Raw genomic sequence first — 12,750 nt, 5'->3', positions numbered from 1 at the left:
CAGTTGTGTCACCAGCTGCCTCGAGACACAAAGAGCATGCAGAGGAAACGTCTCTTGTTTGAAGGACGAGGCATGTATTTGGGTCAGCATGTGTTTATTTTACATGTCCTAGGGAAAAATGCAGGACTGCATCTGCTTATGGCATATCAGATTGATTTTTCTATTTACATGAATAATAACAAATTTTCTTTTAAAACACAGCTATCAAAGTTTGGGAGAAAGACGGGCTTGCTATTCCTGTAAAGAGTTGCAGTCTCTTAAACCCAGAGGGGCAGCTCTACCCTGTCTTACAGGGTCACTGTGAGTGTGGATCCGCTGGATGGCAGCCAGTTTAGGTTGTGGGGTATCAGAGTTTGAAAAAGATTGAGCTCCTTGAACAAGAAGGTTGGGTAAGTAATAGATAGGACCGATAAGCAAAAAGTATGTACCTAAGTATCGAGAGATGACTAAAATTTGAAAAATACTGCCCATGCTCATAGATTCATTCAAAAGAAACACAACCACACATACACATACCACAAAAGGAATTTCTAAACTCTCATCACTCATTTACAGGTTTGTAGAATGTTACTTTTAAAAAAAATGCATCAAAGATCCTATCGAATGAGGACGCTAAGTAGTCTCTAAGCAACTAAATTTGAAGCGTGTTTATTTCGTTTTCTCCTTTCTATTTTTGGAACTTAAATGGATGAATGGATTTTAAAAAATGGCCTCTAAATAAAAAATGAGCTAGGGGCCTGGAGCTCTCCTCTGCCTCATTTCCACTCTGAGCAAATGGTTCGGACTGAATTACAACACCCGTGGACAGAGTGGTTTCTAACTACCAAGCTGCCAGGCTGTTAAATAACAGCAGCACGGAACGGGGCCATAATGCTACCTATTTCCCTTGCTGAATTATTGATGCATTTATTATATTTTACATGGACTGTTGAACCCGAAGTACTTCAGTGGGGGCCAGGTCATTTCAAGAAGTCCATTACTGATAATCAACTCAGCTACATTAGGTACAAGCACAACCGATGGTGTGTGATGCCGCTGATTAAAATGATATAATTACTGCCTCTACAGTTGTTTTGGGGTGGTGATAACTTGGTGTGCATGTGTGTGTGTCTGTGTGTGCGCACACACTACCAATGGCTTCAAGGCAATCCACCTCATTAAGAAGCTGTTTAACATTGAGGGCATATCAATAAAGACTAGCTTAATGCAATGGTGGAACAGCACCTAAGCTGACTGGGCCAACTGAAGCTATTAGCCTGTATAATGTGCTTTACACAAGATTGAAATGGTTTACTAAGTTTATAAAATTACTCTACATTATTTACAGTGACTGATTAGCCCTACAATTGGCCACGTGGTAGAAATCTTATGCCAACAGTAACTTGACACATACTATTTGGAGAGTGCTGTGTACCCCCTCCTCTCAAAAAACAAACAACAGCAATACATTCTACAGCGCTCTTGTAAAAAATTTCAAAGTATGCCTGTTGCTAAATCCATCCTAACAGTTACTACTTTGGACTTACTTGAAAACTTGGGTATAAGGCAGGAAATATTGATTCATTCAACTTTACTTAAATGAGTGCTCATTAAAGGTCTTAAAAGCCTACTATGTGCTGGTTGGAAGACGCCCTGGTGGCATACTGAGTTGCACATTGGGCTGCAATCTGCTAGGTGAGTAGTTTGAAACCACCAGCTTGCTTTACAGGTGAATGACAAGGCTTTCTACCCCTATAAAGATTTACAGCCTTGGAAATCCATGGGGACAGCTGTACCCTGTTTTATAGGGTTGCTATTTGTTGGAATCAACTTAATGGCAGTGAGTTTGACTCTTTTGATGTTGCTGAGCAGGTTTCAGTGGCTAGACCTACTCCCAGACTGGAAAGAAGGCCTAATAATCTACTTCTAAAAACCAGACAATGAAAACCTTCCATAGATCACAACATGTCAATCATGTTGCGCCTGGGTTACAGGAGTTAGCTTGGGAGAGGGAGCAAGTTGACTCAGCTAACAACAAGATGTGCTAAGCATGATGCTGGATCCTGAGGAGACGAAGGAGAAAATAAAGCCCCGGCCTTGAATGATCACATCTAGTGGGTGAGATCTACAGAGTCAATTACATCAGTCATTGATGTGGCTAGATGCCTGAACCATCTTAGAAGACTTTTGCTTAATGGACAGAAGAGGCCAGCAAGGATTCTTGAGTATGAGCCTCCCAAGCAAACAAAGTAGATGCTCTTGATAAACAGGCACACATGAAAAGACCCAGGAAAATCGTATGGTGAGTGCAAGGGAAACGTGTGGACTCCTCCCAAAACTTGCCTTTCCCCTTTCTTAGCAAAGCCCTGCTTTTGTTCATGCTTCACATCGGGACCCTCTGGCTTCAGGAAAGGTGGGCCCAAGACCTGGTCCAGAAAAGGTTAGGCGACCCAGTTCTTAGCAAAAAGATAGATGGGGAAATGTGCACCAAGTGCCTTTGGGAAGATATTTCCTCCCTGATCAGAGGAGGGGGAAGCATTCACGACACTCCAGTAACATGCCTTCCTCTGGATCTTGCTTCTAAATGTCATTGTGGGAAGACCTGGGCTAGAGAGACCAGAGTCCTGACAACATCAATGATCAGCTGCCCCCACCCCACCCCCACCCTTACCACCTCTTGACTGCTTGAAGAGTGAGGGAAAGAACCTCTGAGCACTTGAGGCATGCATTCTGTTATTTCCAGCAAAATGTATTCACACTGATGGTAAGTTTGTAGAACCTCACGTTTTTCAGGATGCCTAAAATAACGTTCTTGGGGAGTTGCAAGAGATGATGGTGGAGTGTCAAGCAGGTGCCAGATCGCCAAGGGCCCCAGAGGAGGCCAAGCTAAGGAGGTTGACAATGCTTTCCAAATAATGAGTACCTTCTCAGGAGGGCTTTTGAGAGAACCAAAGGTGGTAAACAGGTAAGATAGCACATCAACAGGGAACTGGCAGAAAATTCAAGCCAGATTCAGATGAGGATGTGGGACAAGGATATCATTGCTGGTCAGACAGATCTTAGCTAAAAGCAGAGAATACCAGAAAGATGGTTATTTGTATTTTAATGATTATGCAAAGACATTCAATTGTGTGGATGGATGATAACAAATTATGGATAAGTGGCATAGAAGGGGAATTCCAGAACACTTCAATGTGCTCCTGTAGAACCTATACATTGACTCATGGGTGGGCTACTTTGAGATTTAAAATCAGAAAAGGTGCATATCGGAGTTGTTCCTTTCACTATCCGTATCCACTCTGAATGCTGAGCAGATAATCTGAGAAGTTGAACCAGGCAAAGAATGTAGCTTCCGGATTGGAGAAATACTGATTAGCAACCTGTGGTGTTATGCAGATGACATAAACGTGGCGTGCCGAAAGCCAAGAGAACTTAGGGTAATTGTCAGTGAAGAAGAGTATGGATGACACTTCGGCGTAGAGAAGGCACACATTTCACAACTGGACCAATAAGCAACATCATGATAAACAGAGAAAAGCTTAAAGTTGTCAAGGGTTTCATTTTACTTGGCTTTCAAGTCAACAGCCATGAAAGCCGCAGTGAAGAAATCACACACACTGTATTAAAAGGGGCAAGCTTCTGCAAAGATCTCTGGAAAGTGTCAAAAAGCCAAGCTGTCACTTTAAGGACTGAGATTCACCTGACCCAAGCCATGTATTTCAGTGGCCTCATAAGCATGTAAAAGCTGGGCAATGAATAAGGAAGATCAAAGAGGAATTGGAGAATCATATTGAATAAACCATGGTCTGCCAGGAAAGCAAGCAGATCGGTCTTGGAGGGAGTACAGACACAATGTTTCTTAGAAGGAAGATGGCAAGACTTCTTATTTTTTCATAGGTTTTCAGGAGGAACCAGTCCCTGGAGAAGGACATCGTACTTGTGGGCGTAGAGGGTCAGAGAGGAAAGGAAGACCTTCAACAAGATATCCTGCCACGGCGGCTGCCACAGTGGGCTCGGTTAGCTACCGGAACCGTTGTGAGGGTTATCTCTAGGGTCACTCTGGGCCCAAACTGACTCGACAGCATCTAACAACAGCAACCTTGAATTGCACAATGGGAAACTGAGTGCCTTTTCCATTCTCTTTCAGCTCTTCTGACCTTTGTAATGATGTAAAGAAGAGCACCTGGGTGGAGCAAATGGCTGCTAACCAGAGGTGAGAGGCTCCCCACACACACCAGAAGAAAAGTCTGGGGGGGTCTGTTTCTGCAAAACTCAGCCCCTAAAAACCCTATGGAGCATAGCTCTGATCTGTGCACACACAGGATCTCCATGACAGCAAGTGGTTTGCAGGATGATGTCACCAACAACTCTCGAGCCTTATTCATCTTTCTAACGGACAGACAAGAGAGAAGACCTGCGATTCAGACCCTGGCATAGGCACACAGCCTCTGGGAGGAATGTAATACCATTGGCTTCTTTTGTTTTCATTGCAACAATTACTTTCGGATGACATCAAGTGATACTGAGTTTTCATCTGGTGTGGTGATAGCAAGCTTCCTTCAAAGTATACTTATTTAACTTTTTTTTAAAAAGTAAATTAAGGATTCAATATTTACTTATTTTTTTAAATAAGTAAATTAAGGATTCAATAATATTAAGCAAATGATAATGGAGGAGCTACAACTATGTGGCAAAACATTTGATCATAGATGGAAACCACTGAAGTTGGAAAAACAAGGGAGGCACTGAAAGTGGTTAAGCCATGGAGTAATGTAATCACACTCCTCCTTTAGAAAGATCCCGTGGGCAAGGCCAGGCATTAGGCCCGGAAATGGCTTTTGAAAAATAAAGAAATAAATAATCTAGGTAACAAATGATCACTTTTAGGCCAAAGCAGGAACAGACAGAAAGAGAAGATGCTTAGGAAGGGATAAAATCAAGAAAACCTGAGACCAACTGTAAGAGGATGGAGGGCGAGTGATAAAAGTTTGGGATGACTCCTATATTTGGCTTAGATAACTGAGAGAATGAATCATGGTACCACCATTAAATAAGCTAGGAGAACTGGGAGGCAAATTAGGGCTGGGATGGAGGGTGATGGGTTCAGTTGGGCCACATTGAATAAAAAGCTGCTTGTTAAGTCTCAGGAGCCCTCGTGGCAAAGTGGCTAGGATTTGGGCTGCTAACTCTAAGATCAGCAGTTTGAAATCACCAGCCACTCCCTTGGGAGAAAGATGAGGCTTTCTACTCATGTAGACAGTTACAGTCTCTGAAACCCACAGAGGCAGATCTAGCTTGTTCTATAGGGTTGCTATGAGTTGGCATTCACGCAATGGCAATGAGTTTGGTTTTTGTGTTTTGTTTAGTCCAGGTGGGAATGTCCTGAAGACCAGTGACTCTCAACCAGCAGCATCAGCATCACCGGAGAGCTTGTTAGACATGTACATTATCAACTCCACCCCACACCTACTGAATCAGAAATCCTGGTCTGAGTCTAAACTTGTTCTTCAGGTGATTCTGATACATGCTAAACTGTGGGAGCCAGAGTAGGTCAAAGAGTGTGAGTCAAGATGCTGGTAAAATAATTGGATTATTTTAGACAACACCCGTTCCTGGGCCTCAGATTCCTCAACTGCAAAATGAGAGCTTTGGCTTGTCAAGAAGGACGTTGAGAGAGTCACAAACCTCTCTGGGTCTGCGTGACCACCTCCCTAGATCCACCTTGCCCTTCTTCATCATGAATGGAATGCTGATTATTAACCAAGTCCCTGGAAGGAAAGATCACACTCCCCAACCTAATTTGCCATGAGGTATGGCCACATGATGGAAAACAGAACAGATGTATATTCCTCTGAAATATTTTTTCAAAGAAGATGTCCTTCTTCATCTTATTCTTCTTCCTTTGGTCTGGAAGGTATACATAAGGCAGAAGTCACATTTAGAAAAAGGCTAGGAACTTGGGTTTCTGATGAGTTCTTGAACTTCTCATTGCCAATCTTAGATTGGCTCTCCCAAACTTCTTTTATGTGAGAAATAAATCTTTTTCTCTCTGCCAAAATATTTTTTCTGCCCTCTTACATTATTATGGGGAAATATCTTGTACTTTAAAATTTTATAAGAAAATGGAATATGAATATGAGGGGCCAGAAATCTGCATTGTAGTGGGTTTCCCTGGGGACTGACAAGAGACTAAAACTTGAGGTGGGATGTTGTGATAGTTACATAATCTGGTGTCAACTTGAGACTATTAAGAGTGAAGGGGTGGAGTTTAGCCTGTCGATCAGGTTGCAGCTTGATGACCTCATTTGGAGGCGCAATGGAGAGAAATAACTTGCCAGAGGCCAAAGACACTTTTCCTCTGCAAGACATTGCTGTTGACAAGCCACATGAAGCTATGCGATTGCAGCCAAAGCCTTGGAGCTGGAGGAGCTACATGGAGACCCACACCAGCACTAAGATGCTTGCACCAACACTGGATCCACAAGACTTCCCACCAACTGGCCTGTGATCTTCCTGCACACAGTGTTATTGCATATGTTGCATGAGTCTGAAGAGGAATTTACAGACTGATATCAGACATATGGGCTAATATCAGACTTACGGACTTGATCTGAACTGGGCTAGGATGTTTCCCTAATATACAATTACTCTTTTACATAAAGCTCTTTCTTATATACATATGTGTCTCTATAAATTTGTTTCTCTAGTCTATCCAGACTAACACAGATGCTTAGAGAGTCAACTTTTAGAAATGATCATTGGGGTGTGTGTGTGTGAGGGAATTACACATACACACGAAAGAATGGTATGAAAAGATCATGAAAACTTTCCATAAACTCGTTGAAGCTCATATACATATGACACTTTCAATCACCTAATATTCATGCACAAGTTGGATATAGAATGAAGAAGACCAAAGAAGAATTGATGCATTTTAATTATAGTGCTGGCAAAGAATATTAAAATACTGCCAAAAGAACAAACAAATCTGTCTTGGTAGAAATACAGCCAGAACGCTCCTTAGAAGCAAGGATAGTCCTTAAAAGCAAGGACTTCATCTCATGAACTTTGGATATGAGATCAGTCCCTGGAGGGTATCTCTCTTGGTAGAGGGCAACAAAAACGAGGAAGACACGACCATATGAATTGACACAGTGACTGTAACAATGGGCTTAAACATAAGAACTATTTTGACCATGGCACAAGACCTGGAAGTGTTTCATTCTGTTGTACATAGGGTCACTATGAATTGGGATCTACTCAGTGGTACCTGTGGTAGGCCAGGTTGACTAGAGAAACAAACCCAGGTATACATATAGAAATATATATATATATATAAGCTTTATATCAAAGAATGATTGTATATCAATAAAGCATCTCAGCCTCATTCAAATCAAGTCCATAAGTCTGATACTAGTTCACAAATCTCTCTTCAGACTCACGCAGCCACATGCAGTGATGCAGAATGCAGGAAGATCACTGGTCACTGGATGAAAAGTCTTGTGGATCCAGTGGCAGTAGAAGCATCATAGGGCTGGCGCGGGTCTCCACCAAATGGCTCGCTCAGGTCTCAGAAAGTCTCCATGTGCCTTGTCAACAGGAAGAGGAAGGCAGAGAGAGAGTGTGTGACCCACTTCTAGGGAGAAAAAGAGGAAGTTCCCAGAATCCTCATGAGAAGGCCATGCCCACAAGGAGGCATCATCAGGCTGTGGTTTGATTGACAGGCTAGACTCCACCCCTACATTTATTTATCAAGTTGACATGACATTATGTAACAACCATAGCACCTAACAACTATATATTCATATTCACAGCCATAGTCATATGTATGTATGTGTATACACGCCCTCATAATGAACATATACACACACCAAGAAACTCGGATGTTAAAGGAAAGAACCACATTCAGTGGGCTTTCTTGGTAATAAATAAAGCTGTTTCTTTGGACTCTTTTGTTTAGTGATTCAGAACGGAAGCTCTCTCGGCAGTCCAAAATCCAGTTGCAAGGAGATTGTCAGACAAGTTAGGAGTTTAGGAGCTCATGGGTGGCTTAAACAGCCCGTGACTACGAATCATAATCCCCACACGGCACTGGACTACTGATCATAAGGGATGGTGGCTCCAACCTGCCTGGAAGTGTCCCAAAAGAAAGGCCGGGCAATCTGCTTTGAGAAAGCATAACCTTGAAAGTCCCCGGATGCACAGCTCTACAACGGGGGCTCGCCCTGAGGTGGGATCATCTCCGGATAGCTACTGTTGGATTTGGGCCTGTGAATGGACAGCTCTGGTGGTCCCTGACTTCCAGCTGTCTGACCTCTGGTTCTTGTAGCTTCCCCACCAGCTCCACAAAGCTCTTTTCTTTCCAGCATGGTGGTGAGAACCCCCCAGTTCAGCCACGGGGCGTGAGATGACAGCTGTTCTGCAGCTTGGCCATGGTTGGTTTTGATACAGGAAGTGTAGTGTGTCCAATCAAAACAGCCCAGGGTAATCTAGGTCAGCAGCCCCTCCTCACAGGTGGCTAGAGCCACAAAAGAATCCAAGTCATCTCATGTGATGCCAGTCACAGTTTGGAAGGTCAACCAGTTCATCTATAGCATGGCCAGGGGAAGGACAACTTCAAAAGCAGCTCGTCTGTGTCCCGGAACTTTCCAAACCATTTCATCACTTTCCAATGTTTTGGGGGGAACTGGCTTCATTGCTCCTCACCCAAAGGGCTTCTGAACTGTGGACTGCAGGTGAAGGATAGTGCAGCAAAGGTGAAGGCAGAAAGACAACAGGGTTTAAAACTCCGAGGGCTTGCACAGGTTGCAAACAATAAACGAAAGGTAGAAAAACAAACACAATAGTGTTTTCTAAACAAACACGCACACTTTCCAATATTGAAACAGGTAAAGATCAGAGGTTTTAGCAAACCTAATTTGGGAATTTTGTTGTTGTTGTTGTTCCTCCAGGTTGTCTCATAATTGTGAGTGTGCACACATAGTCTTGGAAATGAGTCCCTCTTCCAAAAGTAATTCTTTCTCTCTCTTCACAGGGACTACCTTTGAAGATGATTAAAATTTTCATTAAACTATATACTCTCTCACTACATTAGAATGTGTGTGAACGCTGCCAGGCAAAGTAACTGGCGGGTATTAATCTCTTGGGGGTTGCTGAAGAACATACCTGCCTGGACTTGTCTTCTCTCTATGGTTCCAACCCAGTAACAACACCAAGGACACAATGCCCTTCAAGTCATAAGAGAAAGCTACTGTGCCACCAACTCGGGCAGGACTGGCCACTGTCAGTATTCCTGCTGGCAATGATCATGTGCTCAGGGGCTTCAGGGTGGTATCTTGTGGCTATGTGGTATAGGTGTCTGACTTGCACAATGTACTCCTACTCCTACTTAGGAGAATAAACTGAAGCAAGGTGGCCGCCTTGCATAACTTCGGGGGTCAGCGTTTATGTTGTAATCTATCTATAAGGCCTAATGGGGTCATGTAGTACCCAACCCCTGCAGCTTTGGGGGGGGTAGGTGGGAGGTAGCCCTGATGGTGAATGTGATCACCCAGGCAGGTCCCTGGGGAGCTTGGGTGTGGCTGCTGGGAGAAGGCAGACGCTATGTGCTCCCAGGGTAGGGACAGAGGTCATGAGCATTGCACTGTGACAGAGTTTGGCCCCATGTGTCACCCAAGCCTTAAAAGAGGCTGGTGGTGGAGATATTACCTCCCTGCTTCCTTGGGAGCTCCGGATTTGGGTGTGGTTGACCTCAAATCCCAGAGGGGACTGGGTAGTAGCCAACAGGGCATAGACACTCACCAACCTATGACTGCTTTGAAGGTGTGTCAGCCCTGGCTGACCTGGGAAGAGCTTTTTAATCATCCGAGAGTCCTGTAATGCTGGGCCAGAGCTTGTTTTCTCTGTGAGCAGAAATCTTCCTGGTGAGCATGCTTCATGGGAGGGACTCTCAGCTGCCAGCAGTGCGCAGGCCAGCACGCATCTGCAACTGGAGTTCCATTTGGAGCTCCTAAATGGAGCTGCTGACTAGTTGTCATGGTTACCACGGGACCGTTCCAAGGCCAGAATGTTTTCAAAGAGGGCAGCCCTGGGCTGGGTATCCTGGGATTCCAAGTAGGCAACTGACCTAAGAGAATCCCTTCCCAGAAACCGCTCCTCCCTGTCCATTTTGTTCCTTGCCTCCTGTAAAGTCTCTGGGCAGTGCACACTTTAACGCTTAAGGCTGCTAACCCAAAGCTTGGAGGCTTGAGTTCACCCAGAAGTGCCTCAGAAGAAAAGCCTGGCAGGCAACTTTTAGAAACTCCAGTCATTGAAAAACCCTTGGAGCACAGTTCATGATCAGAATCAATTCCATGGCAACTGGTTTTAGTTCCTTCACTTACGTTCCTAGTCCCAAAGCAGAAACCTGACTATGTCTACAAGGAGCATCCTGGCATTGGTCCAGCCCAAACTGGCTATTCACCCTTAGATTGCCTTGAAAGATCAGGCTGACCTGGCAGCACCCTGATTGTGGCTCTGGGTGTGCCTCTTACCTCTACAAACCAAGACAGGTTCCTGAATTTCCTCATGCGTCCAGCTTCTTTGTGGCTACAGACATGTTTGAAATAGTGTTACTGTTCTAAAGATGTTTATAAGAACTGACATTTTGGAACACCTCCTAAGAACCCAGCACGTTACATGTCACTAATGAGGAGGAAATAGTGTCTACCTTGTATAGATGAAGAAACAGAGGCTTGCAGAGGTGATGTCCAAAGCGGCACAACGTTGCGTTCAATTTTAGGTCTTCTGGCTCCAAAGCCTATCGTTCTCTCTCCTCCACGTTCCGGTTGCCATGTCTGAAACTGGACTTGCAGCTTCAAGGCACCCTCAAACATTGCACACGGGACCTTCATTCGTTCATTCAATAAACATGTTCGGAATCTGCTCTGTATCTGACCCTCTGCTGGCCACTAAAAACACAAAAATAAGTCAGATGTAACCTCTGCCCTGAAGAAATGAACCCACTTGACAACTTCAAAAAAAACCCTAAACCAAACTCACTGTCATGGAGTTGAGTCCGACGTCTAGTGACCCTATAGGACAGGGTAGAACTGTTGCTGTGAGTTTCTGAGACGGTAACGAGTTTGGGAAATAGAAAACCTCCTCTTTATCCCCGAGAGGGTCTGATGGTATTGAACTGCTGACCCAAACATTACACCACCAGGGCTCCCAGTCGCTGACAACTAGCAGGATTTAAAAGAGAAGAACTTACAAGATGCTAAGGGAACATGGATGAGGCCCATTTAGGTCAGCCAGAAGCGAGAGGGCAAGCAAGGAAGGTATTTCAAGGAAAGACACATGACAGTACCAGTTTAGTCTCCAAGGTGATGAACTACAGTGTTAGATCCAATTCCTGCTGCCAAGGGACTTGCAGGAGAGGTACAGAAACAAACCTCAAGTTCATGATACAATGATAGAGAATACAATTACTGTCTGGTTAAGGTTGCCTGGCAGGAGAAATTCTCTGGGCTGGGACCATTGAGGAACAAGCTTTTAAAAGGAAATGGAAATCACCATTCTTCTTTTCCCCCCCTCGTTTTGCTATTGTCACTACTGACCCTACCCTAAGTTCTTCCTGTTTGTAGTTTCTGCTAAAGAAAAGCATTCACGTACTCAACATCTTTAGAACTTAGGCTAAGAGTAAGGCAAGACCCTAGCTCTCGAGCATACTTGGAGTGGTGGGACTGTGAGGTGAGTAAAGACAAGGCATGGAGCTCCTAGGGAGCAAACGTTTCAGAGATGGAAGTTCCAAACCAAACGCTATGGGGATGAAGGTCACAAACAGTATTAATTCAGACCTGGGAAGGGGAGTTATCAATCAGAGAAAACATTGTTTGTCCATTAATTTTTTCAGCATTTTTCACCGGGGCCTCCTGTTTAAACGTCCTTTCCTTTAAAAAGTCCCAACCCTGGCCTGAGAGATGTAAGCAACCAGGACAAGATAATGAGGCAAAGAAGCAAGCACAGGATTCGCCTGCATGGCAAGCCGTGGAAGTGCCTGAGAGAATTTGGAATGCAGAGTTGGTGGTTTTTGAACGGATTCCAGAAGCCAAAGAGGAGTGTACAAAGAGTCTAAGAGGAGAACCAAATCAAACCAAATCCATTGCCATCCAGGGCATGTCAACTCAGAACGGCAGGTCAAAAAGGCACTGAGGATGTGTGGAACGGCAGCTTAGTGCGGGGGGTTGGGAGGGAGATGAGGTATTACGGTATACAGATCAGAGTAGAAAGACTTCGTAAACCCGAGCAAGAAGTTTGTCCTTTATCTAGACGGAATAGTCATAGAAGAGGAGAGGCCCATACCATTCTTGTTTTGGAAATGTCCCCTTGGTATTGCATGTAGGGCAGGCTTGTAGGAGTACAGGATGGAGATGGGGGCTCAGTCACGGGCGCCTACAACAGGGTTGTCCCTGAGAGACAGCACAAGACTGAAACCTACCCCTGGCTGAAGGAACTAGTGTTAGAGGGGTGGGGATGCAAAGGTTCAACTAAAGTCTACGCAGTTCCAGGCACAGCACAGCTACTAGGAAGACCCGCCTCCCCTTCCAGATCCCTCCGGGGCGGGGCTCGGGCCAGAGCGCGTGAGGCCGGGGGAGCCACATTTACTGTGGGCAGCCTTCCGGTTAACCTAGGGTTTCTAAGGTCGCCGCTTCGATCCCATCTCCTTGACGCTTCCCCTCCACGAAGAAAGGTTCCATTATACTCCGCACGTCTTCACATGCAATTCCCGCA

At 44.6% G+C, this 12,750-nt stretch overlaps 1 long non-coding RNA gene across 1 annotated transcript in view; it reads right to left on the bottom strand.

Moving 5' to 3' along the window:
* LOC123521016 overlaps positions 1 to 12,438 on the bottom strand; it is a 70,361-nt gene extending 57,923 nt beyond the window's left edge. The window contains exons 1-2 of the long non-coding RNA XR_006679513.1: positions 12,322 to 12,438; positions 10,688 to 10,928 (exon numbers count right to left, since the gene is read on the bottom strand). This is a non-coding gene — a long non-coding RNA (uncharacterized LOC123521016). The remainder of the gene's footprint in view (positions 1 to 10,687; positions 10,929 to 12,321) is intronic.
* Between the last annotated feature and the right edge of the window lie 312 nt (positions 12,439 to 12,750).

Source organism: Echinops telfairi, unplaced genomic scaffold (genome assembly GCF_000313985.2).
Source record: "Echinops telfairi isolate 266 unplaced genomic scaffold, ASM31398v2 ScPeMD7_7469;HRSCAF=8507_0, whole genome shotgun sequence".
NCBI classification, from domain to species: domain Eukaryota; kingdom Metazoa; phylum Chordata; class Mammalia; order Afrosoricida; family Tenrecidae; genus Echinops; species Echinops telfairi.
The sequence above is the reverse complement of the archived record's forward strand: the minus strand, read 5'-3'. Positions and strand labels throughout refer to the sequence as shown.